At 46.7% G+C, this 25942-nt stretch overlaps 1 protein-coding gene across 1 annotated transcript in view; it reads left to right on the top strand.

The window, feature by feature from the left end:
• The window catches only part of LOC121551867 (coronin-7-like), a 213974-nt gene that overhangs the window by 51971 nt on the left and 136061 nt on the right, over nt 1-25942 (top strand). The window lies entirely within an intron of this gene.

A 25942-nucleotide genomic window follows, 5' to 3' on the forward strand; every position in this document is an offset into this window, starting at 1 on the left:
TTGGGTCTAATTGTGTTTCTGTCCTGGGGCTCTGTTTATGTTTCTGAACAGAGCCCCAGCACCAGCTTACTTAGGGGACTCTTCTCCAGGTTCATCTCTCTGTAGGTGATGGCTTTGTTATGGAAGGTTTGGGAATCGCTTCCTTTTAGGTGGTTGTAGAATTTTCTGGATTTTGATAATTAGCGGGTATCAGCCTAATTCTGCTCTGCATGCTGTGACGTCACGAGAGGCTACACAGCTTTCAGCGGGATTGCTCAAGTAGTGCAAGGAGACCAGGTTCAATCAAAACAAGGATTTTATTAAAGGTCTTGGGAAACTAACGAAAGTATAACACAATTCTGTTCTCTTGTGGCTCTTAAGGGTTAACAGTTCAGGGATGTCTCTTCCACATCCAAAATCATAACTCTCCCTCGCTCAAATAACTTTTCCCCAGTCTTACTGTATTCCACGTTGCAGCTAGTGGCCAACCCAGCAAAACGTCCTTCCAAATGTCCCACACGTATTTCCACAGGTGCATATATCCAAAGGTGAGTATTTCCCCAAAGGTAAGTATCTCCAAATCCTTATATTCCTCATGGAAGTGGACGTGCAGCACTCTTGTCCTCCAGAGAGCCCAGGTTGGAGACTGTGTCTCTTCCCTTCCCAAACCTTCAGCTCATCAGCTCCTCATTTGTTTCAGCTGCGTGGGAAGATTGGCCATAGAGGGGTGGAGTTCCCGACCATACCAGCAGATGGAGCCATAGCTGTCTGGGTTTGCAGCCATCTCAGGGGGATGTAACGTCCCTCCAGGACACAGCCTCTCGTGACATCACAATGCATTATTTTGTGTTTTACATTGTACGCAGAGGATATTTTTGCAGAATTTTGCATGCAGTCTCAATTTGGTGTTTGTCCCATTTTGTGAATTCTTGGTTGGTGAGCGGAGCCCAGACCTCACAACCATAAAGGGCAATGGGTTCTATAACTGATTCAAGTATTTTTTGCCAGATCCTAATTGGTATGTCGAATCTTATGTTCCTTTTGATGGCATAGAAGGCCCTTCTTGCCTTGTCTCTCAGATCGTTCACAGCTTTGTGGAAGTTACCTGTGCCGCTGATGTTTAGGCTGAGGTATGTATAGTTTATTGTGTCCTCTAAGGCAACGATGTCTAGGTGGAATTTGTATTTGTGGTCCTGGAAACTGGACCTTTTTTGGTACACCATTATTTTTGTCTTACTGAGATTTACTGTCAGGGCCCAGGTCTGACATAATCTGTGCAGAAGATCTAGGTGCTGCTGTAGGCCCTACTTGGTTGAGGACAGAAGCACCAGATCATCAGCAAACAGTAGACATTTGACTTCAGATTCTAGTAGGGTGAGGCTGGGTGCTGCAGACTAGTGCCCTCGCCAATTCATTGATATATGTTGAAGAGGGTGGGGCTTAAGCTGCATCCCTGTCTCACCCCACGGCCCTGTGGAAAGAAACTTGTGCTTAGTGAGTTAGAGGGGTAGTAGACTAGTGCTTAGTGAGTTAGAGGGGTAGTAGACTAGTGCTTAGTGAGTTAGAGGGGTAGTAGACTAGTGCTTAGTGAGTTAGAGGGGTAGTAGACTAGTGCTTAGTGAGTTAGAGGGGTAGTAGACTAGTGCTTAGTGAGTTAGAAGGATAGTAGACTAGTGCTTAGTGAGTTAGAGGGGTAGTAGACTAGTGCTTAGTGAGTTAGAAGGATAGTAGACTAGTGCTTAGTGAGTTAGAGGGGTAGTAGACTAGTGCTTAGTGAGTTAGAAGGATAGTAAACTAGTGCTTAGTGAGTTAGAGGGGTAGTAGACTAGTGCTTAGTGAGTTAGAGGGGTAGTAGACTAGTGCTTAGTGAGTTAGAGGGGTAGTAGACTAGTGCTTAGTGAGTTAGAAGGATAGTAGACTAGTGCTTAGTGAGTTAGAAGGATAGTAGACTAGAGCTTAGTGAGTTAGAGGGGTAGTAGACTAGTGCTTAGTGAGTTAGAGGGGTAGTAGACTAGTGCTTAGTGAGTTAGAAGGATAGTAGACTAGTGCTTAGTGAGTTAGAGGGGTAGTAGACTAGTGCTTAGTGAGTTAGAGGGGTAGTAGACTAGTGCTTAGTGAGTTAGAGGGGTAGTAGACTAGTGCTTAGTGAGTTAGAGGGGTAGTAGACTAGTGCTTAGTGAGTTAGAGGGGTAGTAGACTAGTGCTTAGTGAGTTAGAAGGATAGTAGACTAGTGCTTAGTGAGTTAGAGGGATAGTAGACTAGTGCTTAGTGAGTTAGAAGGATAGTAGACTAGTGCTTAGTGAGTTAGAGGGGTAGTAGACTAGTGCTTAGTGAGTTAGAAGGATAGTAGACTAGTGCTTAGTGAGTTAGAGGGGTAGTAGACTAGTGCTTAGTGAGTTAGAGGGGTAGTAGACTAGTGCTTAGTGAGTTAGAGGGGTAGTAGACTAGTGCTTAGTGAGTTAGAGGGGTAGTAGACTAGTGCTTAGTGAGTTAGAGAGGTAGGGGAATTTTGCCAATTTTAACTGCACACTTGTTGTTGTTGTGTACATGGATTTTATGATGTCGTATGTTTTTTCTGTCTCTCTCTCTCTCTGTGTGTTCTCAGTGTGCAGATCCATCCCCTGGCTTCTAAAGTATTTGTCTTTCTCTCATTGTTGTTAGATGCATGTATCCTATGCTTACTCTTACTGTAAAACAGACAGACACTAACAATGTCAACGTGTCTCAACCGGTCTGTTATCTCTGTCAGTGTTTCAGAACAAACATACAGAACACACAGACAGACACTAACAATGTCAACGTGTCTCAACCGGTCTGTTATCTCTGTCAGTGTTTCAGAACAGACATACAGAACACACAGACAGACACTAACAATGTCAACGTGTCTCAACCGGTCTGTCATCTCTGTCAGTTTTTCAGAACAGACATACAGAACACACAGACCATTTCACAACAACATACATCATCTTATAACAGTTGACGTTTCGTCATCCATTGTGGAGTGTATGTGTGTGTGTATCTGTGTGCAATGTCAACTTAAGTGTTCAATACATGAAAAACCTTCTAGAACTGTCCAGTGACTGGACTACAACTATTTTTCTCTTTGTGAAACATATACAGGATGTTGTCGAAAAATCCCCCTCCAGTAGGCTCTGTCTTGGTGTTAGGTGATATCTCCCTCCAGTGGGTTCTGTCTTGGTGTTAGGTGTTATCTCCCGCCAGTGGGCTCTGTCTTGGTGTTGGGTGATATCTCCCGCCAGTGGGCTCTGTCTTGGTGTTAGGTGATATCTCCCGCCAGTGGGCTCTGTCTTGGTGTTAGGTGTTATCTCCCGCCAGTGGGCTCTGTCTTGGTATTAGGTGTTATCTCCCTCCAGTGGGTTCTGTCTTGGTGTTAGGTGTTATCTCCCGCCAGTGGGCTCTGTCTTGGTGTTAGGTGTTATCTCCCGCCAGTGGGCTCTGTCTTGGTGTTAGGTGATATCTCCCGCCAGTGGGCTCTGTCTTGGTGTTAGGTGATATCTCCCACCAGTGGGCTCTGTCTTGGTGTTAGGTGATATCTCTCTCCAGTGGGCTCTGTCGTGATGTTAGGTGATTTTCTGTTGCTGAGCTGTGATGTCCAGTATTCCCTGGAGAACTGTCCCAGAGGGAGAAGCGAGCCAGCTGGGGGTGTAGTGAGCCATGCTGTGTCCCCAGGCCCCAGGCTGACCACATCACAGTACTTCCTGGTCAGACTCCTAGCTGACTGGCTGGTTCGCCAACTGCTGTGGGCACTCAGGCACAATTAGCACCGTGGCTAAATAATCACAGCCTTCCTCCCCACTTCTGTGTTTTATATCACTTCACACTGCAGTTAAAGTGATTTGTAGGCCTGGGCAAATATCACAAAGAGACGTTGATTTCACCAGCTCCACTGGGGCAATGCTGTTGCATTTTACATTTTAGTAATTTAGCAGACACTCTTATCCAGAGCCACAGTACTTCTTGGTACTGGTCCCCCGTGGGAAACGAACCCACAACCCTGTCGTTGCAAGCACCATGCTCTACCAACTGAGCCACATGGGGCTGTTAGCCCTAGACTCTTTCTCATTAGTCTTTACTCGATTCCTCACATCCTCTCTTCTAGACTTTTTCTCAAAAGGTATTGGACCTTGGATCTTCTACTCCAATGCGTTTTGAGAAGGAGGCGAGGAGAGAGGAATTTGGAAAGAGCCCAAGGGAGTTTGGGAAGGAACAGCACTAGAGTTTGGACCTCTAGTGGAATGGATTGGAGAAAGTCTCTAAAAGTGGGTTTCATATCTCCTGCCAGAGTCATAATATAACCTGTGAGATTGGTGGTTTGTCCATTTCCCACCATTCCCCTTGTGACCGCTTGGCTTCATCTCACAGGTGCAGGATGATTTGAGAATATGAAAACGTATTTTTCCTTATCTTTCTCAAAGGTATTTATATCCGCTTAGCAGATGTGCTGACTGTAACTACCCCTCCTAAAGTAGCCGTCCAAAATAAGCAAATGAAAACAAGTGCTCCGTTTCTGAGTCCGTCAAAGTCTTTTATTCCTGAGTCACCATGAGTCATTAGAACAGAACTCAGAAAGGCCTGGCTATCAGACTCACTAATGGTTTTTGCACCCTGTGTGATTTCCTCAGCAAACAGCTCGTACCGTATTAGATTACCCTCCGCTCCGTCAAATACTTTATCAGCGCACCACGACCGGACGTTCCTTTCCTAGCACACCGACTGGGACGATATGTTCTTCTTGGCAGTGGTCGTGCGCGGGCCATTGTCACCTGACGCTTGTCCCGGAAACCCACGGGACAAGGCCAGTTTACCATAAAAGGACATTGGCGACAACCTAAATCGGCTGCCCTTTAGCCAGGCTTTCTAGACGTGTCTGTGTGTCTGTCTGATGGAGGGACCTGCAGACACACAGAGCGACCTGGCCTCTGAGACTATTTCTGAAAGTTGCCTCATCTGCGTCGAGAAAAATCACGTGGCACCAATTTGAAGAGGGGAGGGTCACGCGTTAAGCACCCTATCCCACCAGTATAGGTTATCCAGGGGGGGATGAGGGGTAGGAGGAGGGGGTGTTTGGTTTGTGTATCTGGGAGGATGCATGTACTGAAAAGCAAGAATGTACTCACAGTGATGTAGACTTATAGGAAATAAACAAAACACCTGAATTGGAATCGGCAGTACTTGACATTTAATGGAACTCACATAGAACTTCATTGTTTATTTACCTTCTTTAAAGATCGTGGGTAAACAGATGAGGAAGAGGGGGATGATATCCTCCAGGAAATAAAAGAGAGTAGCGAAGGAGGGTTTTGAAGACGAGTGCCAGCTACTGAAAGCCTACACCGGTGAGAAAGCCGGGGCTCAGAGCGCCTGCTGCAGTTCAGCACGGAGGCAGTTGGACCGTCTGTCTATGTAACCTCCATTTTGCTGTCTGTATTTTTAGCCACGGGTTTGTGGACAAACCACAGGGCCTATACAGCCCCAGCCTGCACATTACACATTCAGCAGACCTTATGACCTTCCCTGAATCTGTCCTTATTGAACAGACCTTATGACCTGCCATGTACAGTGGGGGAAAAAAGTATTTAGTCAGCCACCAATTGTGCACGTTCTCCCACTTAAAAAGATGAGAGAGGCCTGTAATTTTCATCATAGGTACACGTCAACTATGACAGACAAAATGCGAGAAAAAAAATCCAGAAAATCACATTGTAGGATTTTTTATGAATTTATTTGCAAATTATGGTGGAAAATAAGTATTTGGTCAATAACAAAAGTTTCTCAATACTTTGTTATATACCCTTTGTTGGCAATGACACAGGTCAAACGTTTTCTGTAAGTCTTCACAAGGTTTTCACACACTGTTGCTGGTATTTTGGCCCATTCCTCCATGCAGATCTCCTCTAGAGCAGTGATGTTTTGGGGCTGTCGCTGGGCAACACGGACTTTCAACTCCCTCCAAAGATTTTCTATGGGGTTGAGATCTGGAGACTGGCTAGGCCACTCCAGGACCTTGAAATGCTTATTTTACGAAGCCACTCCTTCGTTGCCCGGGCGGTGTGTTTGGGATCATTGTCATGCTGAAAGACCCAGCCACATTTCATCTTCAATGCCCTTGCTGATGGAAGGAGGTTTTCACTCAAAATCTCACGATACATGACCCCATTCATTCTTTCCTTTACACGGATCAGTCGTCCTGGTCCCTTTGCAGAAAAACAGCCCCAAAGCATGATGTTTCCACCCCCATGCTTCACAGTAGGTATGGTGTTCTTTGGATGCAACTCAGCATTCTTTGTCCTCCAAACACGACGAGTTGAGTTTTTACCAAAAAGTTATATTTTGGTTTCATCTGACCATATGACATTCTCCCAATCCTCTTCTGGATCATCCAAATGCACTCTAGCAAACTTCAGACGGGCCTGGACATGTACTGGCTTAAGCAGGGGGACACGTCTTGCACTGCAGGATTTGAGTCCCTGGCGGCGTAGTGTGTTACTGATGGTAGGCTTTGTTACTTTGGTCCCAGCTCTCTGCAGGTCATTCACTAGGTCCCCCCCGTGTGGTTCTGGGATTTTTGCTCACCGTTCTTGTGATCATTTTGACCCCACGGGGTGAGATCTTGCGTGGAGCCCCAGATCGAGGGAGATTATCAGTGGTCTTGTATGTCTTCCATTTCCTAATAATTGCTGTGAGAGCTGGGACCAAAGTAACAAAGCCTACCAAGAAGGAGTGGCTTCGTAAGAAGCATTTCAAGGTCCTGGAGTGTCCTAGCCAGTCTCCAGATCTCAACCCCATAGAAAATCTTTGGAGGGAGTTGAAAGTCCGTGTTGCCCAGCGACAGCCCCAAAACATCACTGCTCTAGAGGAGATCTGCATGGAGGAATGGGCCAAAATACCAGCAACAGTGTGTGAAAACCTTGTGAAGACTTACAGAAAACGTTTGACCTGTGTCATTGCCAACAAAGGGTATATAACAAAGTATTGAGAAACTTTTGTTATTGACCAACGCAGGGTTTTTATTTAGTCAGTGGTTTGGCGCCGGTGTGAATGAGTGAATCGTGGTAATATCTGGGGCACATCTGCACTTGCATCCCATGGGCCGGTATAAAGGTGTTAATAATAATAATAATATGCCATTTAGCAGACGCTTTTATCCAAAGCGACTTACAGTCATGCGTGCATACATTTTTGTGTATGGGTGGTCCCGGGGATCGAACCCACTACCTTGGCGTTACAAGCGCCGTGCTCTACCAGCTGAGCTACAGAGGACCACCCTATAATAGATTTTCTTCTTTCGGGTTCACAACAATTTTTATATGGCAGATATAAAGTGTGTGTGTGGGATGACACTGGGATATCCTCTGCTTACATCATGAGTAGGCTACCAAGGACTTTCTATCACTATCATTCCTCTTCTCCCCAATCCCCCTCTCTGTGTTCCATCCATCCTCTCTTCCTCTCCTCTCCTCCACATACTTTTTCCCAGGAAGGCTGTGGGAATGCAGTCCGGGGGTAACAAACAACTGGGAGGGAAAACCCTTCTGGATATCCCATTCACGCTGGATACTATATTTATCCTAGCAACACACACACAAACACACACACACACACACACACACACACACACACATTGCATCATTCAGGGCCATATCACTATTCCCCTGATGGCAGCCTACAGCCATGGCCCACAGCCCTCGTACTGTCTCTATGGTTCATATCAACTGGGTTTTTTCCATCTCTTTAGTATTTGTAACTTTCACTCCTAGAAAGACAGGGGAGAGAGAGGTGGAGAGAATGTCCTGAAGACAAGGGCAGACAAATGTAGTGACTAAAAGGTGGGGGGAGGGGTGTCACTGGCTGGGTTTTAGATGGGCTCCTTGGCCGCAGAGACAACATTTTTCTATTTTAAAGCAAATGTTCTGCAGTTATACACATTTTCCCATGGGGCAGAGAGAATATATTCAGTTTTAAAGCAAATATCCTGCAGTTATACACTTTTTGCCACGGTTTATGCCTTGTTCTTATGCTTTCTGAGTGACTCAAACATTATAACAAAATCAATGGGGGCCCCATGCCATGCCATTTTTGGAATTTCAGATTCTCCCTGACTGTTTAGTTTTGCAATGGCGGCCACGATTTAAATGCATATAGGGGAAACACTGTCTAGATATTTTAAGCAGTAAGATAAAGGGTATTTTGTGAGGTCTTTTTCTGAGGTAAATTTCTTAAAAGATTTGAAGCTGAGATTTGAAGCTCAAGTTTGTGTAACCAAACACTCACATGTGTATTAGTATGTCAGGGTGGTTTGACCCAACTGTGTACGACGAGGTCAAAACTCAAGTCACTGCTGTTTCAGCTGCACCCCGCAATCATCTAGGATTTAGGCTTGTAATAGATATGTATCGTTGTTCTGATGCTTACCGCTGATTTTAATTTCAGAAGAAGAAGGAAAGGCAGAGAAAAGAAGGGAATGAGAGGTAGAGAAGAAGAAGGAAAGAAGGATCTATGGGTTCTAGAGTTTGAGGAGAGACAAAGTGAGGGAGGGAACTGGAAGATGTTTCCAATTAATGGTTGAAAAAGTGGTGGTAAGCAGGAAAGGAAATGAAAGGATAAAATGGCTGGTTTGATTTTCATGTTTTTTCTTCCTCTCATTTTCCCCAGTTTCCCTCGCTCTGTCCCTCCTGTCCTATTTTCCCCAGTTTCCCTCGCTCTGTCCCTCCTGTCCTATTTTCCCCAGTTTCCCTCGCTCTGTCCCTCCTGTCCTATTTTCCCCAGTTTCCCTCGCTCTGTCCCTCCTGTCCTATTTTCCCCAGTTTCCCTCGCTCTGTCCCTCCTGTCCTATTTTCCCCAGTTTCCCTCGCTCTGTCCCTCCTGTCCTATTTTCCCCAGTTTCCTCGCTCTGTCCCTCCTGTCCTATTTTCCCCAGTTTCCCTCGCTCTGTCCCTCCTGTCCTATTTTCCCCAGTTTCCCTCGCTCTGTCCCTCCTGTCCTATTTTCCCCAGTTTCCCTCGCTCTGTCCCTCCTGTCCTATTTTCCCCAGTTTCTTGGGGAAATGGGGTACAAGAAAGTCAAATAGTTAGTGAAATAACTAATTGCCTGTACATGAAAAGAAAAAAAGTGGAATGAGTCTGTTTAAGGATAGATGATGAAAAGAAAAGCGGTTGAAGGTTATTGATTAAAGGAGAGGGAGAATGAAGGAAAAGAGGGATGGCTCCATTAGAGGAGGGGAGGAGAGGGGAAATGAGGAGCAGGTTGACGGTTGGAGGGATGAAGGATGGCTCCATTAGAGGAGGGGAAATGAGGAGCAGGTTGACGGTTGGAGGGATGAGGGATGGCTCCATTAGAGGAGGGGAGGAGAGGGGAAATGAGGAGCAGGTTGACGGTTGGAGGGATGAAGGATGGCTCCATTAGAGGAGGGGAAATGAGGAGCAGGTTGACGGTTAGAGGGATGAGGGATGGCTCCATTAGAGGAGGGGAGGAGAGGGGAAATGAGGAGCAGGTTGACGGTTGGAGGGATGAAGGATGGCTCCATTAGAGGAGGGGAAGAGAGGGGAAATGAGGAGCAGGTTGACGGTTGGAGGGATGAAGGATGGCTCCATTAGAGGAGGGGAAGAGGGGGGAAATGAGGAGCAGGTTGACGGTTGGAGGGATGAAGTAGTGCAGCTGGGGTATGGTATGTCTGACTCTTGACAGTACAGCTGACATGGGTTCAAGTAGTATTTGTTTTCTTTCAAATACTTTGGCTGAGCTTGCTTTTTTTTCCACCTTTATTTAACCAGGTAAGCCAGTTGAGAACAAGTTCTCATTTACAACTGCGACCTGGCCAAGATAAAGCAAAGCAGTGCGATAAAAACAACAACACAGAGTTACATATGGGGTAAAACAAAACATAAAGTCAAAAATACAACAGAAAATATATATACAGTGTGTGCAAATATAGCAAGTTATGGAGGTAAGGCAATAAATAGGCTATAGTGCAAAATAATTACAATTTAGTATTAACACTGGAGTGATAGATGTGCAGAAGATGATGTGCAAATAGAGATACTGGGGTGCAAATTAGCAAAATAAATAACAATATGGGGATGAGGTAATTGGGTGGGCTAATTTCAGATGGGCTGTGTACAGGTGCAGTGATCGGTAAGGTGCTCTGACAACTGATGCTTAAAGTTAGTGAGGGAGATAAGTGTCTCCAGCTTCAGAGATTTTTGCAATTTCGTTCCAGTCATTGGCAGCAGAGAACTGGAAGGAATGGCGGCCAAAGAAGGTGTTGGCTTTGGGGATGACCAGTGAGATATACCTGCTGGAGCGCATACTACGGGTGGGTGTTGCTATGGTGACCAATGAGCTAAGATAAGGCGGGGATTTGCCTAGCAGTGATTTATAGATGGCCTGGAGCCAGTGGGTTTGGCGACGAATATGTAGTGAGGACCAGCCAACAAGAGCGTACAGGGCACAGTGGTGGGTAGTATATGGGGCTTTGGTGACAAAACGGATGGCACTGTGATAGACTACATCCAATTTGCTGAGTAGAGTGTTGGAGGCTATTTTGTAAATGACATCGCCGAAGTCAAGGATCGGTAGGATAGTCAGTTTTACGAGGGCATGTTTGGCAGCATGAGTGAAGGAGGCTTTGTTGCGAAATAGGAAGCCGATTCTAGATGTAACTTTGGATTGGAGATTCTTAATGTGAGTCTGGAAGGAGAGTTTACAGTCTAACCAGACACCTAGGTATTTGTAGTTGTCCACATACTCTAGGTCAGACCCGTCGAGAGTAGTGATTCTAGTCGGGTGGGCGGGTGCCAGCAGCGTTCGATTGAAGAGCATGCATTTAGTTTTACTAGTGTTTAAGAGCAGTTGGAGGCTACTGAAGGAGTGTTGTATGGCATTGAAGCTCGTTTGGAGGTTTGTTAACACAGTGTCCAATGAAGGGCCAGATGTATACAAAATGGTGTCGTCTGCGTAGAGGTGGATCTGAGAGTCACCAGCAGCAAGAGCGACATCATTGATATACACAGAGAAAAGAGTCGGCCCAAGAATTGATCCCTGTGGCACCCCCATAGAGACTATGGCACAAGGGAGCAATGGGAATAGTCCCAAAGGAGCAAACCCCACCCATCTGCAAACCCTGTCCAACTCCATGTAGGCTCAATAAAATGTTCAATAGTATTTGAAAGAAAACAAATAGTATTTGAACCCAGGTCTGGAATTCAGTAGTTCTGGTCGCTGGTCTGTCTATAGGCAGAGGCAGTAATCAGGCTCCAATTCCACCACAGCATCAGCTCTGTGCAGCAAACCAGACCAGGCAGGGGGACACAGAGTCCCTTTAATCAGAACACTGGGCAGTTTGATTAGCTAGGTCTGGAAGGAATGCCTGGTCTGTCAGCACTGCAGGAGGCATTTTTAACGGTTGTCACTTGTTACCACAGCCACAAAGTCAAAATTGGCTTTATCGTGAAAATTATTGATAACAAACATTTAATTTAAGGTTAGGCATAAGGTTAGCAGTGTGGTTAAGGTTATGCTTAAGGTTAGGTTTAAAATTCAGATTTTTAGAAATACTCAGGGTTTAGACATAATTATAACTTCGTGGCTGTGGTAACTAGTGACAACCATTATTAACCACTCAAAGGGGTCATGAGGTTTTAGAGAGATTTTTTTAAACTGTAATTTTATTTATTGGAGAGAAAAAATGTATGGAGAGGATAAATGAATAACAAGATTAATTAATACATTTATTTTAATAGAGCTTGATGAAGGAACAAAGGGGAGATTTCTATCAATGATCGACTTCCCTCGTTATCATTAGTTCTACAACCATCACGGCAATGTGACATTAAAGTTATATGATCTATACATTATATCAAAGTCATATGATCTATAGGAAAAATAAGCACCAGGAGAAAGCCAGGTTAAACAATTTCTACAGGACTGGTACTCATGATAACATACTTATGGCCCCAGTGAGCACATGGAAATAGAGAGGGAACGGGAGAGGGGGAGGGAGGGAGGGAGAATGCAATCGTTCCCATATGTGCGCACAGACACCTGATACACTGTCCTGGTGGGTGAGACAACATTCTCTCTGAGTGACACAGATGTGCTCTCCGTCTGGTTAAGCTGGGCTCGTTGATACATAAGGAGAATGGGAGTGAGAAGGCTCCTGTGTTTTTATTGGGAGAGGGACATTAAATAGATCCATAAATCCATAATATTCTGAGCTAGATGCTGACTGGGTCTTTTTGGGAGACGTCTTCTGTCTGGTCTCAGTGTCTAATAGGACTACCACTCGTCATTGTAAATCACCTCAGTTTTTATTCCTGTCTTGTTATTACAGTATCATCCATTTTGGGGGGGTTATCTCCACTTTCCCTCCCTCACTTAGAGAGAAATAGGCCACACACACACACACACACAGACACACACACACACACCCACACACACACACACACACACTCTGACTGAGAGTTCTTACTGTTGTCCTACCTGTAGAGACCAGTCTTTCCTCTCTTTTCATAATTCTACATTTTGTCACCAACACCTGTATTATTATTATTATTCACCTCACAATTTAATGATGTCATTTCCTGTCACTTCCAAAGTGCCTCTCCTGTTGGATTGGTCCATCTGTGACCCCAAATGACCCCATCGTTGAGGCAGGTGTGCCCTGTCTTCCTCTCTTCCTCTCTACGTCCCCCTTCAGACCCTCCAAGTCACGCACCATCACTCTCTCCTTCTTTTCTCCCTCTCTTCCTGAGAGTTGATTCCTAAAACCCAGAGCTCTGTGTTTCTCTTTGTTCTGCTGCTAAGGAAAACATACCACTCATTCCTCATGTATGTACGTGTGAAAGAAAATTGTGTGGTGTGTGTGGGGTAGCAGGCTGGGCCCAGGTGTTGGGAGTGTGGATGGGCGATCGTGAGCAGTGGGAGAGGGCGGAGGACACACACACGCACACACACACGCACACAGCCCGAGGCCCAGATGCTGTGTCCTCTGTAGGCCCTGTGGTGTCAGCAGTAGACCTGCTCTCTGTAGGCCCTGTGGTGTCAGCAGTAGACCTGCTCTCTGTAGACCCTGTGGTGTCAGCAGTAGACCTGCTCTCTGTAGGCCCTGTGGTGTCAGCAGTAGACCTGCTCTCTGTAGGCCCTGTGGTGTCAGCAGTAGACCTGCTCTCTGTAGACCCTGTGGTGTCAGCAGTAGACCTGCTCTGTGTAGGCCCTGTGGTGTCAGCAGTAGAGTCACTCACCACCTTCCGGAGACATTTGAAACCCCACCTCTTTAAGGAATACCTGGGATAGGATAAAGTAATCCTTCTACCCCACCCCCCCCCCTTAAAAAAAAAATGTGTAAAGTGGTTATCCCACTGGTTATAGGGTGAATGCACCAATTTGTAAGTCGCTCTGGATAAGAGCGTCTGCTAAATGACGTAAATGTAAATGTAGACCTGCTCTCTGTAGGCCCTGTGGTGTCAGCAGTAGACCTGCTCTCTGTAGACCCTGTGGTGTCAGCAGTAGACCTGCTCTCTGTAGGCCCTGTGGTGTCAGCAGTAGACCTGCTCTCTGTAGGCCCTGTGGTGTCAGCAGTAGACCTGCTCTCTGTAGGCCCTGTGGTGTCAGCAGTAGACCTGCTCTCTGTAGGCCCTGTGGTGTCAGCAGTAGACCTGCTCTCTGTAGACCCTGTGGTGTCAGCAGTAGACCTGCTCTCTGTAGGCCCTGTGGTGTCAGCAGTAGACCTGCTCTCTGTAGGCCCTGTGGTGTCAGCAGTAGACCTGCTCTCTGTAGGCCCTGTGGTGTCAGCAGTAGACCTGCTCTCTGTAGGCCCTGTGGTGTCAGCAGTAGACCTGCTCTCTGTAGGCCCTGTGGTGTCAGCAGTAGACCTGCTCTCTGTAGGCCCTGTGGTGTCAGCAGTAGACCTGCTCTCTGTAGGCCCTGTGGTGTCAGCAGTAGACCTGCTCTCTGTAGGCCCTGTGGTGTCAGCAGTAGACCTGCTCTCTGTAGGCCCTGTGGTGTCAGCAGTAGACCTGCTCTCTGTAGACCCTGTGGTGTCAGCAGTAGACCTGCTCTCTGTAGGCCCTGTGGTGTCAGCAGTAGACCTGCTCTCTGTAGGCCCTGTGGTGTCAGCCGTAGACCTGCTCTCTGTAGGCCCTGTGGTGTCAGCAGTAGACCTGCTCTCTGTAGGCCCTGTGGTGTCAGCCGTAGACCTGCTCTCTGTAGGCCCTGTGGTGTCAGCAGTAGACCTGTTCTCTGTAGGCCCTGTGGTGTCAGCAGTAGACCTGCTCTCTGTAGGCCCTGTGGTGTCAGCAGTAGACCTGCTCTCTGTAGGCCCTGTGGTGTCAGCAGTAGACCTGCTCTCTGTAGGCCCTGTGGTGTCAGCAGTAGACCTGCTCTCTGTAGGCCCTGTGGTGTCAGCAGTAGACCTGCTCTCTGTAGGCCCTGTGGTGTCAGCAGTAGACCTGCTCTCTGTAGGCTGAGCTGAGTGACCGCCAGGCCCCCTACCCTCCATCTGAAACACTGTTTATTTGGGAGAGGGGAGAGAGGAGGGAGACTGGGGAGAAAGGGGGGAGCTCCATAGTCTGATGGATACCCTGGCACCCCTGGCCTCTGAGTGTCCCCCTCCCTACACACACACACAGCTGCACCACCACCACCGCTGCTGAATTATGACATCATCACCATGTCTCTGAGACGCTACGAGGCATGCGTGCCATCGGATCTAGTATGGACTATGGGCACAGTGACATCATCAACGTCAGACCGTTACATCTATGGCTAGCGTGTGTGTGTATGCACAGTGTTCTGTTTGATATTACTGCCGTTAATTTGCTTTCAATCCTAGAGCTGTCTGTTGAAAGCTGCTGTAATGGTAAATCACATTGGCTGTGTCTCAAATTGCACACTGTTCTCTGCACTGCTTTTGACCAGAGCCCAAGGGCCTCTGGTCAAAAGTAGTGCACTACGTAAGGAATAGGGTGCCATTTGGGATGCAGATATTTTCTACAGGTCAGACGGAGGGTAATTTCGGCACCTAGAATGGAATCTTGCGTGTACGTAGCTCTTTCACGAGAGCCTAGACACAGGGTGATAGCTGGGTGAGATTGATGGACAAACTCCATCGGTCATTTAGGTCAAGGGACGTCTTTTTAGATTTGATGTAAGGCATATGTTGCCAAGGCGATATCTTTAGGCCTATTCTCTTTTTAGCAGTTTGTGACTTTAACCGAGGAAAATGAGAAAAGAGATCATGACAGTGCCGTGTGTGTGTGGGTGTGTATCTGTGTGCATGCTCGTGTGCCTGTGTGTGTGTGTGTCCTCTTGGCAGTGCGTCATTGTCCGACCATGCTCCATTGGGCCTGTTCCCCAGCTCAGGCCTGGGAGGATCCTAAACTACACTGAGTGAAAAACAAGCAGTAGTAGTTAGCGAAGAGGGAGGCAAAGCCATCCACCCCTGAGCACTTTCATTTTCAATTACTAAGTCATTTAGTTGCTGTGGGACTTTGACATGGAGTGGCTGTGCATCAGTTATTACTAAGTCATTTAGTTACTGTGGGACTTTGACATGGAGTGGCTGTGCATCAGTTATTACTAAGTCATTTAGTTACTGTGGGACTTTGACATGGAGTGGCTGTGCGTCAGTTATTACAACAACAACTGATAGTGCTGATAGATAATACGTTAATTCTGTTGACTGTTCTCCTGTGCCATATTAAAGCAACTTGTATCTTCCTCTGGTGCACAATGGCTGCCAGTAAGAATGAGGGCCAACACTGCTGCTTTCAGACAACACTGCCCTAAGGTTATGGCAACATTCAACACCAACCAAGGGAAGGTACTGTACAAGTCGTTCTGAGTTTGGCCAGAGTCCCAACTTCATGTTTTATTGACCCTGTCATCCACAGAGTAGAAGAGATGGCTATAGAACACAAAGGATTCTCCCCCTCGTCTGTTTATTCCATGCTTGGCTCGATCTCTCCTTCCCTCTCCTTTTTTGATCCATTGCTTCTATGATCTCTCCATTCGTTCTGAGCCCCTCCCCGTACAGCCATTCCTATCTGTCATAATATTCACCCAGAAGAAGCGTATGAGACACACACACACACACACCATACCCACCAGCCCCTCCACACACACCGTACCCACCAGCCCCTCCACACACCGTACCCACCAGCCCTTCCACACACACCGTACCCACCAGCCCCTCCACACACACCGTACCCACCAGCCCCTCCACACACACCGTACCCACCAGCCCCTCCACACACACCGTACCCACCAGCCCCTCCACACACACCGTACCCACCAGCCCCTCCACACACAACGTACCCACCAGCCCCTCCACACACAACGTACCCACCAGCCCCTCCACACACACCGTACCCACCAACCCCTCCACACACACCGTACCCACCAGCCCCTCCACACACACCGTACCCACCAGCCCCTCCACACACACTGTACCCACCAGCCCCTCCACACACACCGTACCCACCAGCCCCTCCACACACACCGTACCCACCAGCCCCTCCACACACACCGTACCCACCAGCCCCTCCACACACACCGTACCCACCAACCCCCTCCACACACACCGTACCCACCAGCCCCTCCACACACACCGTACCCACCAGCCCCTCCACACACACCGTACCCACCAGCCCCTCCACACACACCATACCCACCAGCCCCTCCACACACACCGTACCCACCAGCCCCTCCACACACACCGTACCCACCAGCCCCTCCACACACACCGTACCCACCAGCCCCCTCCACACACACCGTACCCACCAGCCCCTCCACACACACCGTACCCACCAGCCCCTCCACACACACCGTACCCACCAGCCCCTCCACACACACCGTACCCACCAGCCCCTCCACACACACCGTACCCACCAGCCCCTCCACACACACCGTACCCACCAGCCCCTCCACACACACCGTACCCACCAGCCCCTCCACACACACCGTACCCACCAGCCCCTCCACACACACCGTACCCACCAGCCCCTCCACACACACCGTACCCACCAGCCCCTCCACACACACCGTACCCACCAGCCCTTCCACACACACCGTACCCACCAGCCCCTCCACACACACCGTACCCACCAGCCCCTCCACACACACCGTACCCACCAGCCCCTCCACACACACCGTACCCACCAACCCCTCCACACACACCGTACCCACCAGCCCCTCCACACACCGTACCCACCAGCCCTTCCACACACACCGTACCCACCAGCCCCTCCACACACACCTTATAAGTACAAGTACTGTACCTAAATAAGGCATTGCCAAGGTACTGTACCATCTGAAAAATCCCCCTTTCATTGTGGCTGTGGTGTTTATCTTAGTAAGGAGTTATTATCAACTCTGTCTTTGTTTGGTGTCCACGTTGCTTAAGAAATATCTGGCTTGGTATATGTTCAATAATCCTCCAGTGAATGGAGTTATTTGGACCCCTACCAAGAGCCCAACACTGCTAAGTTCTCCATATACAGTGGGGGAAAAAAGTATTTAGTCAGCCACCAATTGTGCAAGTTCTCCCACTTAAAAAGATGAGAGAGGCCTGTAATTTTCATCATAGGTACACGTCAACTATGACAGACAAATTGAGATTTTTTTTCTCCAGAAAATCACATTTTAGGATTTTTTATGAATTTATTTGCAAATTATGGTGGAAAATAAGTATTTGGTCACCTACAAACAAGCAAGATTTCTGGCTCTCACAGACCTGTAACTTATTCTTTAAGAGGCTCCTCTGTCCTCCACTCGTTACCTGTATTAATGGCACCTGTTTGAACTTGTTATCAGTATAAAAGACACCTGTCCACAACCTCAAACAGTCACACTCCAAACTCCACTATGGCCAAGACCAAAGAGCTGTCAAAGGACACCAGAAACAAAATTGTAGACCTGCACCAGGCTGGGAAGACTGAATCTGCAATAGGTAAGCAGCTTGGTTTGAAGAAATCAACTGTGGGAGCAATTATTAGGAAATGGAAGACATACAAGACCACTGATAATCTCCCTCGATCTGGGGCTCCACGCAAGATCTCACCCCGTGGGGTCAAAATGATCACAAGAACGGTGAGCAAAAATCCCAGAACCACACGGGGGACCTAGTGAATGACCTGCAGAGAGCTGGGACCAAAGTAACAAAGCCTACCATCAGTAACACACTACGCCGCCAGGGACTCAAATCCTGCAGTGCCAGACGTGTCCCCCTGCTTAAGCCAGTACATGTCCAGGCCCGTCTGAAGTTTGCTAGAGTGCATTTGGATGATCCAGAAGAGGATTGGGAGAATGTCAAATGGTCAGATGAAACCAAAATAGAACTTTTTGGTAAAAACTCAACTCGTCGTGTTTGGAGGACAAAGAATGCTGAGTTGCATCCAAAGAACACCATACCTACTGTGAAGCATGGGGGTGGAAACATCATGCTTTGGGGCTGTTTTTCTGCAAAGGGACCAGGACAACTGAACCGTGTAAAGGAAAGAATGAATGGGGTCATGTATCGTGAGATTTTGAGTGAAAACCTCCTTCCATCAGCAAGGGCATTGAAGATGAAACGTGGCTGGGTCTTTCAGCATGACAATGATCCCAAACACACTGCCCGGGCAACGAAGGAGTGGCTTCGTAAGAAGCATTTCAAGGTCCTGGAGTGGCCTAGCCAGTCTCCAGATCTCAACCCCATAGAAAATCTTTGGAGGGAGTTGAAAGTCTGTGTTGCCCAGCGACAGCCCCAAAACATCACTGCTCTAGAGGAGATCTGCATGGAGGAATGGGCCAAAATACCAGCAACAGTGTGTGAAAACCTTGTGAAGACTTACAGAAAACGTTTGACCTGTGTCATTGCCAACAAAGGGTATATAACAAAGTATTGAGAAACTTTTGTTATTGACCAAATACTTATTTTCCACCATAATTTGCAAATAAATTCATTAAAAATCCTACAATGTGATTTTCTGGATTTTCTTTCTCATTTTGTCTGTCATAGTTGACGTGTACCTATGATGAAAATTACAGGCCTCTCTCATCTTTTTAAGTGGGAGAACTTGCACAATTGGTGGCTGACTAAATACTTTTTTTCCCCACTGTATCTCACAGATGGTGTTGGATACAAGGCCTGGTATGCTGCTCCGAGATATATTTCCCCTCCCAGAGATCTCTTACAGTACAATACATCTGAGGATTTCCTTTAAAGAACACTTTATTGAAGTGTGTGTGTGTTTTCATGTGTGAAGCATATGTAGCAAATTCTACACGCTTCACAGTCAGGTGTAATAAATTTAACTTTAACCTCGAGTGTGGCCCAAACACACAGTCAAACCTGTAACCATGATGATGATCTATGCACCATGCTACATTGATTTGGACAGGAAGATAGTAGGAGCAGAAGCAGCTACACACACACACACACACACACACACACACACACACAGCCTTGGCCTGGTGTGTTGAACTGGCTCAAGTCCTTTGTTTTGGTTTGGTTGTATACAGTGTGTTGAGTGGTGTGATGGCCCAGGGGAGAGGGAGAGGCCCGACTAGGATTCCTTTCCATTGAAATCAATAGAGAACACATTTCCAAAGTCTAATTAACATCCACCTCCCTGTACCGACCTATCCCCTCGCAAGGCCTTGAGCTTCTAGAATCGGTCAATTATGACATTTCTTTACATGTTGAATTACTCTGCAACCAACCAGATCTATAAATGGTTGAAGGATTGTGTGTGCACATTAGTGTGTTTTGGCTATTTGATTGGGTGTGTGTGTGTGTACTTCTCTCTTTGAGTGTGTGTGTCATTTGTCCTCCATATGTAACCAGTGGAGGAAGAGCCATGGAGAAAAGAAAGAAATGAAGCGTTTAGATGAAGAAGTAAAGATGAACCAGACCTGTTTCTATCCCCTCAGCTCTTCATCCCCAAACCACGAGGCTGGGAGTGTGGTGAGGAAGACGTCAGAGAGGAAGAGCGGAGAGGGGGAAGAGCGGAGAGGGGGAAGAGATGAGGGGAAGAGATGAGGGGAAGAGAGGAGGGGAAGTGGGCTTGTAATTAGACCTGATAGGGCCCATATTTGTGATGGGTCCCACCCTGCACATGTGGAGAGCTCTTTGAGCTCATTTTCACGCCCATTTTCTTTAACCTGTTGGTTCAGTCTCATATGTGATGGATGGCCTTGGGGACTGCCTCACATTTTAAAATGGGGATGTTCCCACTTGCCATTTCCCACAGTGAGGCCTGGCCTGGCCTGCCACTCTAACTTTAATCTAGAAGCTCTGCACTACACGGCTGGTCGGATTTTCCCCCAGGTTTGTTTTTTCTCTCCTCCATTTGCACCCCCTGTTTTCTTCAACCTGTTGGTTCAGTCTCATACATGACAAATAGCCTTGGGATTCGACCATTTTCTTGGATGGGGGGTTCCCGCAGTTCACAGTGAGAGGCCTTGTCACTCTAACTACACGGCAGCTCGGGTTTTCCCCGTGTTTGTTTTTCCTCTGCCTGCAACGAGCCGATTTAATGTCGCTGTGCAAGCGCCGAGCGGTGACTACCCTGTTTAGAGACGTCACCACACACAGCACACACACGTGTAAACCCTCTCCTTATTGTTGCACAGCTGTGGTGTCACGCTCCTCCAAGGGTTGGCACAGCGACAGACGGGTGGTAGAAATGACAACAGTAATTTGGGGGGACAAGGCCGGCGGCCTGCTCTGTGGAAACTGTGCCTGTTCCACTGAGCCTGTTAACTCAAAGCCCAGAGGAGGCTCTCAATGTAACTGGAGTACAGTACACACACAAACACACACACGCAGGCAGATATGGGAAGACACACACATACATGGATGAGCACACACACGCACAGACAAAGGCCTGCATTCATGCACAGGGGCCTCTGAGGAGGTCTGTGTTTTTCAGCCTTAAAGATCTGTAGACGTACAGTGGGGAGAACAAGTATTTGATACACTGCCGATTTTGCAGGTTTTCCTACTTACAAAGCATGTAGAGGTCTGTAATTTTTATCATAGGTACACTTCAACTGTGAGAGACGGAATCTAAAACAAAAATCCAGAAAATCACATTGTATGATTTTTAAGTAATTAATTAGCATTTTATTGCATGACATACAGTGGGGAAAAAAGTATTTAGTCAGCCACCAATTGTGCAAGTTCTCCCACTTAAAAAGATGAGAGAGGCCTGTAATTTTCATCATAGGTACACGTCAACTATGACAGACAAAATGAGAAAAAAAAATCCAGAAAATCACATTGTAGAATTTTTAATGAATTTATTGGCATATGATGGTGGAAAATAAGTATTTGGTCAATAACAAAAGTTTCTCAATACTTTGTTATATACCCTTTGTTGGCAATGACACAGGTCAAACATTTTCTGTAAGTCTTCACAAGGTTTTCACACACTGTTGCTGGTATTTTGGCCCATTCCTCCATGCAGATCTCCTCTAGAGCAGTGATGTTTTGGGGCTGTCGCTGGGCAACACAGACTTTCAACTCCCTCCAAAGATTTTCTATGGGGTTGAGATCTGGAGACTGGCTAGGCCACTCCAGGACCTTGAAATGCTTCTTCTTACGAAGCCACTCCTTCGTTGCCCGGGCGGTGTGTTTGGGATCATTGTCATGCTGAAAGACCCAGCCACGTTTCATCATCAATGCCCTTGCTGATGGAAGGAGGGTTTCACTCAAAATCTCACGATACATGGCCCCATTCATTCTTTCCTTTACACGGATCAGTCGTCCTGGTCCCTTTGCAGAAAAACAGCCCCCCAAAGCATGATGTTTCCAACCCCATGCTTCACAGTAGGTATGGTGTTCTTTGGATGCAACTCAGCATTCTTTGTCCTCCAAACATGACGAGTTGAGTTTTTACCAAAAAGTTATATTTTGGTTTCATCTGACCATATGACATTCTCCCAATCCTCTTCTGGATCATCCAAATGCACTTCAGACGGGCCTGGACATGTACTGGCTTAAGCAGGGGGACACGTCTCGCACTGCAGGATTTGAGTCCCCTGGCGGCGTAGTGTGTTACTGATGGTTGGCTTTGTTACTTTGGTCCCAGCTCTCAGCAGGTCATTCACTAGGTCCCCCGTGTGGTTCTGGGATTTTTGCTCACCGTTCTTGTGATCATTTTTTCCCCACGGGGTGAGATCTTGCGTGGAGCCCCAGATCGAGGGAGATTATCAGTGGTCTTGTATGTCTTCCATTTCCTAATAATTGCTCCCACAGTTGATTTCTTCAAACCAAGCTGCTTACCTATTGCAGATTCAGTCTTCCCAGCCTGGTGCAGGTCTACAATTTTGTTTTTGGTGTCCTTTGACAGCTCTTTGGTCTTGGCCATTGTGAAGTTTGGAGTGTGACTGTTTGAGGTTGTGGACAGGTGTCTTTTATACTGATAACAAGTTCAAACAGGTGCCATTAATACAGGTAACGAGTGGAGGACAGAGGAGCCTCTTAAAGAAGTTGTTACAGGTCTGTGAGAGACAGAAATCTTGCTTGTTTGTAGGTGACCAAATACTTATTTTCCACCATAATTTGCAAATAAATTCATTAAAAATCCTACAATGGGATTTTTCTGGATTTTTTTCTCAATTTGTCTGTCATAGTTGACGTGTACCTATGATGAAAATTACAGGCCTCTCTCATCTTTTTGAGTGGGAGAACTTGCACAATTGGTGGCTGACTAAATACTTTTTTTCCCCACTGTAAGTATTTGATCACCTACCAACCAGTAAGAATTCCGGCTCTCACAGACCTGTTAGTTTTTCTTTAAGAAGCACTCCTGTTCTCCACTCATTACCTGTATTAACTGCACCTGTTTGAACTCGTTACCTGTATAAAAGACACCTGTCCACACACTCAATCAAACAGACTCCAACCTCTCCACAAAGGCCAAGACCAGAGAGCTGTGTAAGGACATCAGGGATAAAATTGTAGACCTGCACAAGGCTGAGATGGGCTACAGGACAATAGGCAAGCAGCTTGGTGAGAAGGCAACAACTGTTGGCGCAATTATTAGAAAATGGAAGAAGTTCAAGATGACGGTCAATCACCCTCGGTCTGGGGCTCCATGCAAGATCTCACCTTGTGGGGCATCAATGATCATGAGGAAGGTGAGGGATCAGCCCAGAACTACACGGCAGGACCTGGTCAATGACCTGAAGAGAGCTGGGACCACAGTCTCAAAGAAAACCATTAGTAACACACTACGCCGTCATAGATTAAAATCCTGCAGCGCACACAAGGTCCCCCTGCTCAAGCCAGCGCATGTCCAGGCCCGTCTGAAGTTTGCCAATGACCATCTGGATGATCCAGAGGAGGAATGGGAGAAGGTCATGTGGTCTGATGAGACAGAAAATATAGCTTTTTGGGCTAAACTCCACTCGCCGTGTTTGGAGCAAGAAGAAGGATGAGTACAACCCCAAGAACACCATCCCAACCGTGAAGCATGGAGGTGGAAACATCATTCTTTGGGGATGCTTTTCTGCAAAGGGGACAGGACGACTGCACCGTATTGAGGGGAGGATGGATGGGGCCATGTATCGCGAGATCTTGGTCAACATCCTCCTTCCCTCAGTAAGAGCATTGAAGATGGGTCGTGGCTGGGTCTTCCAGCATGACAACGACCCGAAACACACAGCCAGGGCAACTAAGGAGTAAGAAGCATCTCAAGGTCCTGGAGTGGCCTAGCCAGTCTCCAGACCTGAACCCAATAGAAAATCTTTGGAGGGAGCTGAAAGTCCGTATTGCCCAGCGACAGCCCTGAAACCTGAAGGATCTGGAGAAGGTCTGTATGGAGGAGTGGGCCAAAATCCCTGCTGCAGTGTGTGCAAACCTGGTCAAGACCTACAGGAAACGTATGATCTCTGTAATTGCAAAAAAAGGTTTCTGTACCAAATATTAAGTTCTGCTTTTCTGATGTATCAAATACGTATGTCATGCAATAAAATGCAAATTAATTACTTAAAAATCATACAATGTGATTTTCTTAATTTTTGTTTTAGATTCCGTCTCTCACTGTTGAAGTGTACCAAATGATAAAAAATTACAGACCTCTACATGCTTTGTAAGTAGGAAAACCTGCAAAATCGGCAGTGTATCAAATACTTGTTCTCCCCACTGTATATGTTGTGACAACTATAGCTTCTGTATCGTTAGGCCAACCTAACCTCAGTTGTTAGTCACCCTTCCATTTCCCTGACCCCATATCAGGGGAGCAGCAACCCTGAATAACATTCTAACAATGTTTCAACTGAAGTTCTTTAGGCATATATGTTGTGACACCTACTGTAACGTTAAACTAACCTCCGTTGTTAGTCACCCTTCCTCTTCACTGTATCAGTGTCAAGGGAGCAGGAACCATGTCTAACATTTTCACAACATTGTTGTGACACCTAAGCTACTGTACCGTTAAGCAAAAGCTAACCTCAGTTGTTAGTCATCCTTCCTCTTCCCTGACCCTGTATCAGTTTCAGGGCAGCAGCACCCCTGTCTAACATTGTCTATTGTTGCAACAATGTTGTTTTAACGTTCTAACAAGGTTGTTTTGACACCAATTTCCATGGTAGAAGTGTTTCAGTAACATAGAGACAGTCATAGCAGTAATAGAACCTGGTCTCGGGGGCAGAAGTCACCTAGTCTGGTTTATCAACAATAACAAGCCATTCATTCATTCATTATTTCATTGGGACAACACCCGGTTTGTCCTCTGTGGATCTCTCACAAGCAGGACTAGAGAACAGTCTCTTGTTTTCCCCTCCACTTTGGATGAGTCAATCTGTCAGTCACTCTGTCGTCACTGTCCACTCCAGGCTGTCCTCCTTTGAGATGACGTCTCATCACTCTGAGATGACGTCTCATCACTTTGAGATGATGTCTCATTGTTAGTCATTATCTTTATGTTGATCTCACACACCATCCTTCCCTGTCAACAACACGTACAGTACCATTCAAAAGTTTGGACACACCTACTCACTCCAGGGTTTTTCTTTATTTGTACTATTTTCTACAATGTAGAATAATAGTGAAGATATTAAAACTATGAAATAACACAAATGGAATCATGTAGTAACCAAAAAAGTGTTAAACAAGGTAGGGGTGGTATAAAGAAGATAGCCCTATTTGGTAAAATACCAAGTCCATATTATGGCAAGAACAGCTCAAATAAGCAAAGAGAAATGACAGTCCATCATTATTTTAAGACATCAAGAACTTTGAAAGTTTCTTCAAGTGTGGTCGCAAATACCATCAAGCGCTATGATGAAACTGGCTCTCATGAGGACCGCCACAGGAAAGGAAGACCCAGTGTTACCTCTGCAGCAGAGGATAAGTTCATTAGAGTTAACTGCACCTCAGATTGCAGCCCTAATAAATGCTTCACAGAGTAACAAGTAACAGACACTGTGTGAATCAGGCCTTAATGGTCAAATTGCTGCAAAGAAACTACTAAAGGACACCAATAAGAAGAAGAGACTTGCTTGGGCCAAGAAACAAGAGCAATGGACATTAGACCGGTGATAATCTGTCCTACGTAGAGTAGGTGAACGGATGATCTCCGCATGTGTGGTTCCCATCGTGAAGCATGGAGGAGGAGGTGTGATGGTGTGGGGGTGCTTTGCTGGTGACACTGTCTGTGATTTATTTAGAATTCAAGGCACACTTAACCAGCATGGCTACCACAGCATTCTGCAGCAATACGCCATCCCATCTGGTTTGCGCTTAGTGGGAATATAATTTGTTTTTCAACCGGACAATGACCCAAAACACACCTCCAGGCTGTGTAAGGGCTATTTGACCAAGGAGAGTGATGGCGTGCTGCATCAGATGACCTGGCCTCTACAATCACCCGACCTCAACTCAATTGAGATGGTTTGGGATGAGTTAGACCGCAGAGTGAAGGAAAAGCAGCCAACAAGTGCTCAGCATATGTGGGA

The sequence above is a fragment of the Coregonus clupeaformis genome, chromosome 7, assembly GCF_020615455.1.
Source record: "Coregonus clupeaformis isolate EN_2021a chromosome 7, ASM2061545v1, whole genome shotgun sequence".
NCBI classification, from domain to species: Eukaryota; Metazoa; Chordata; class Actinopteri; order Salmoniformes; family Salmonidae; genus Coregonus; species Coregonus clupeaformis.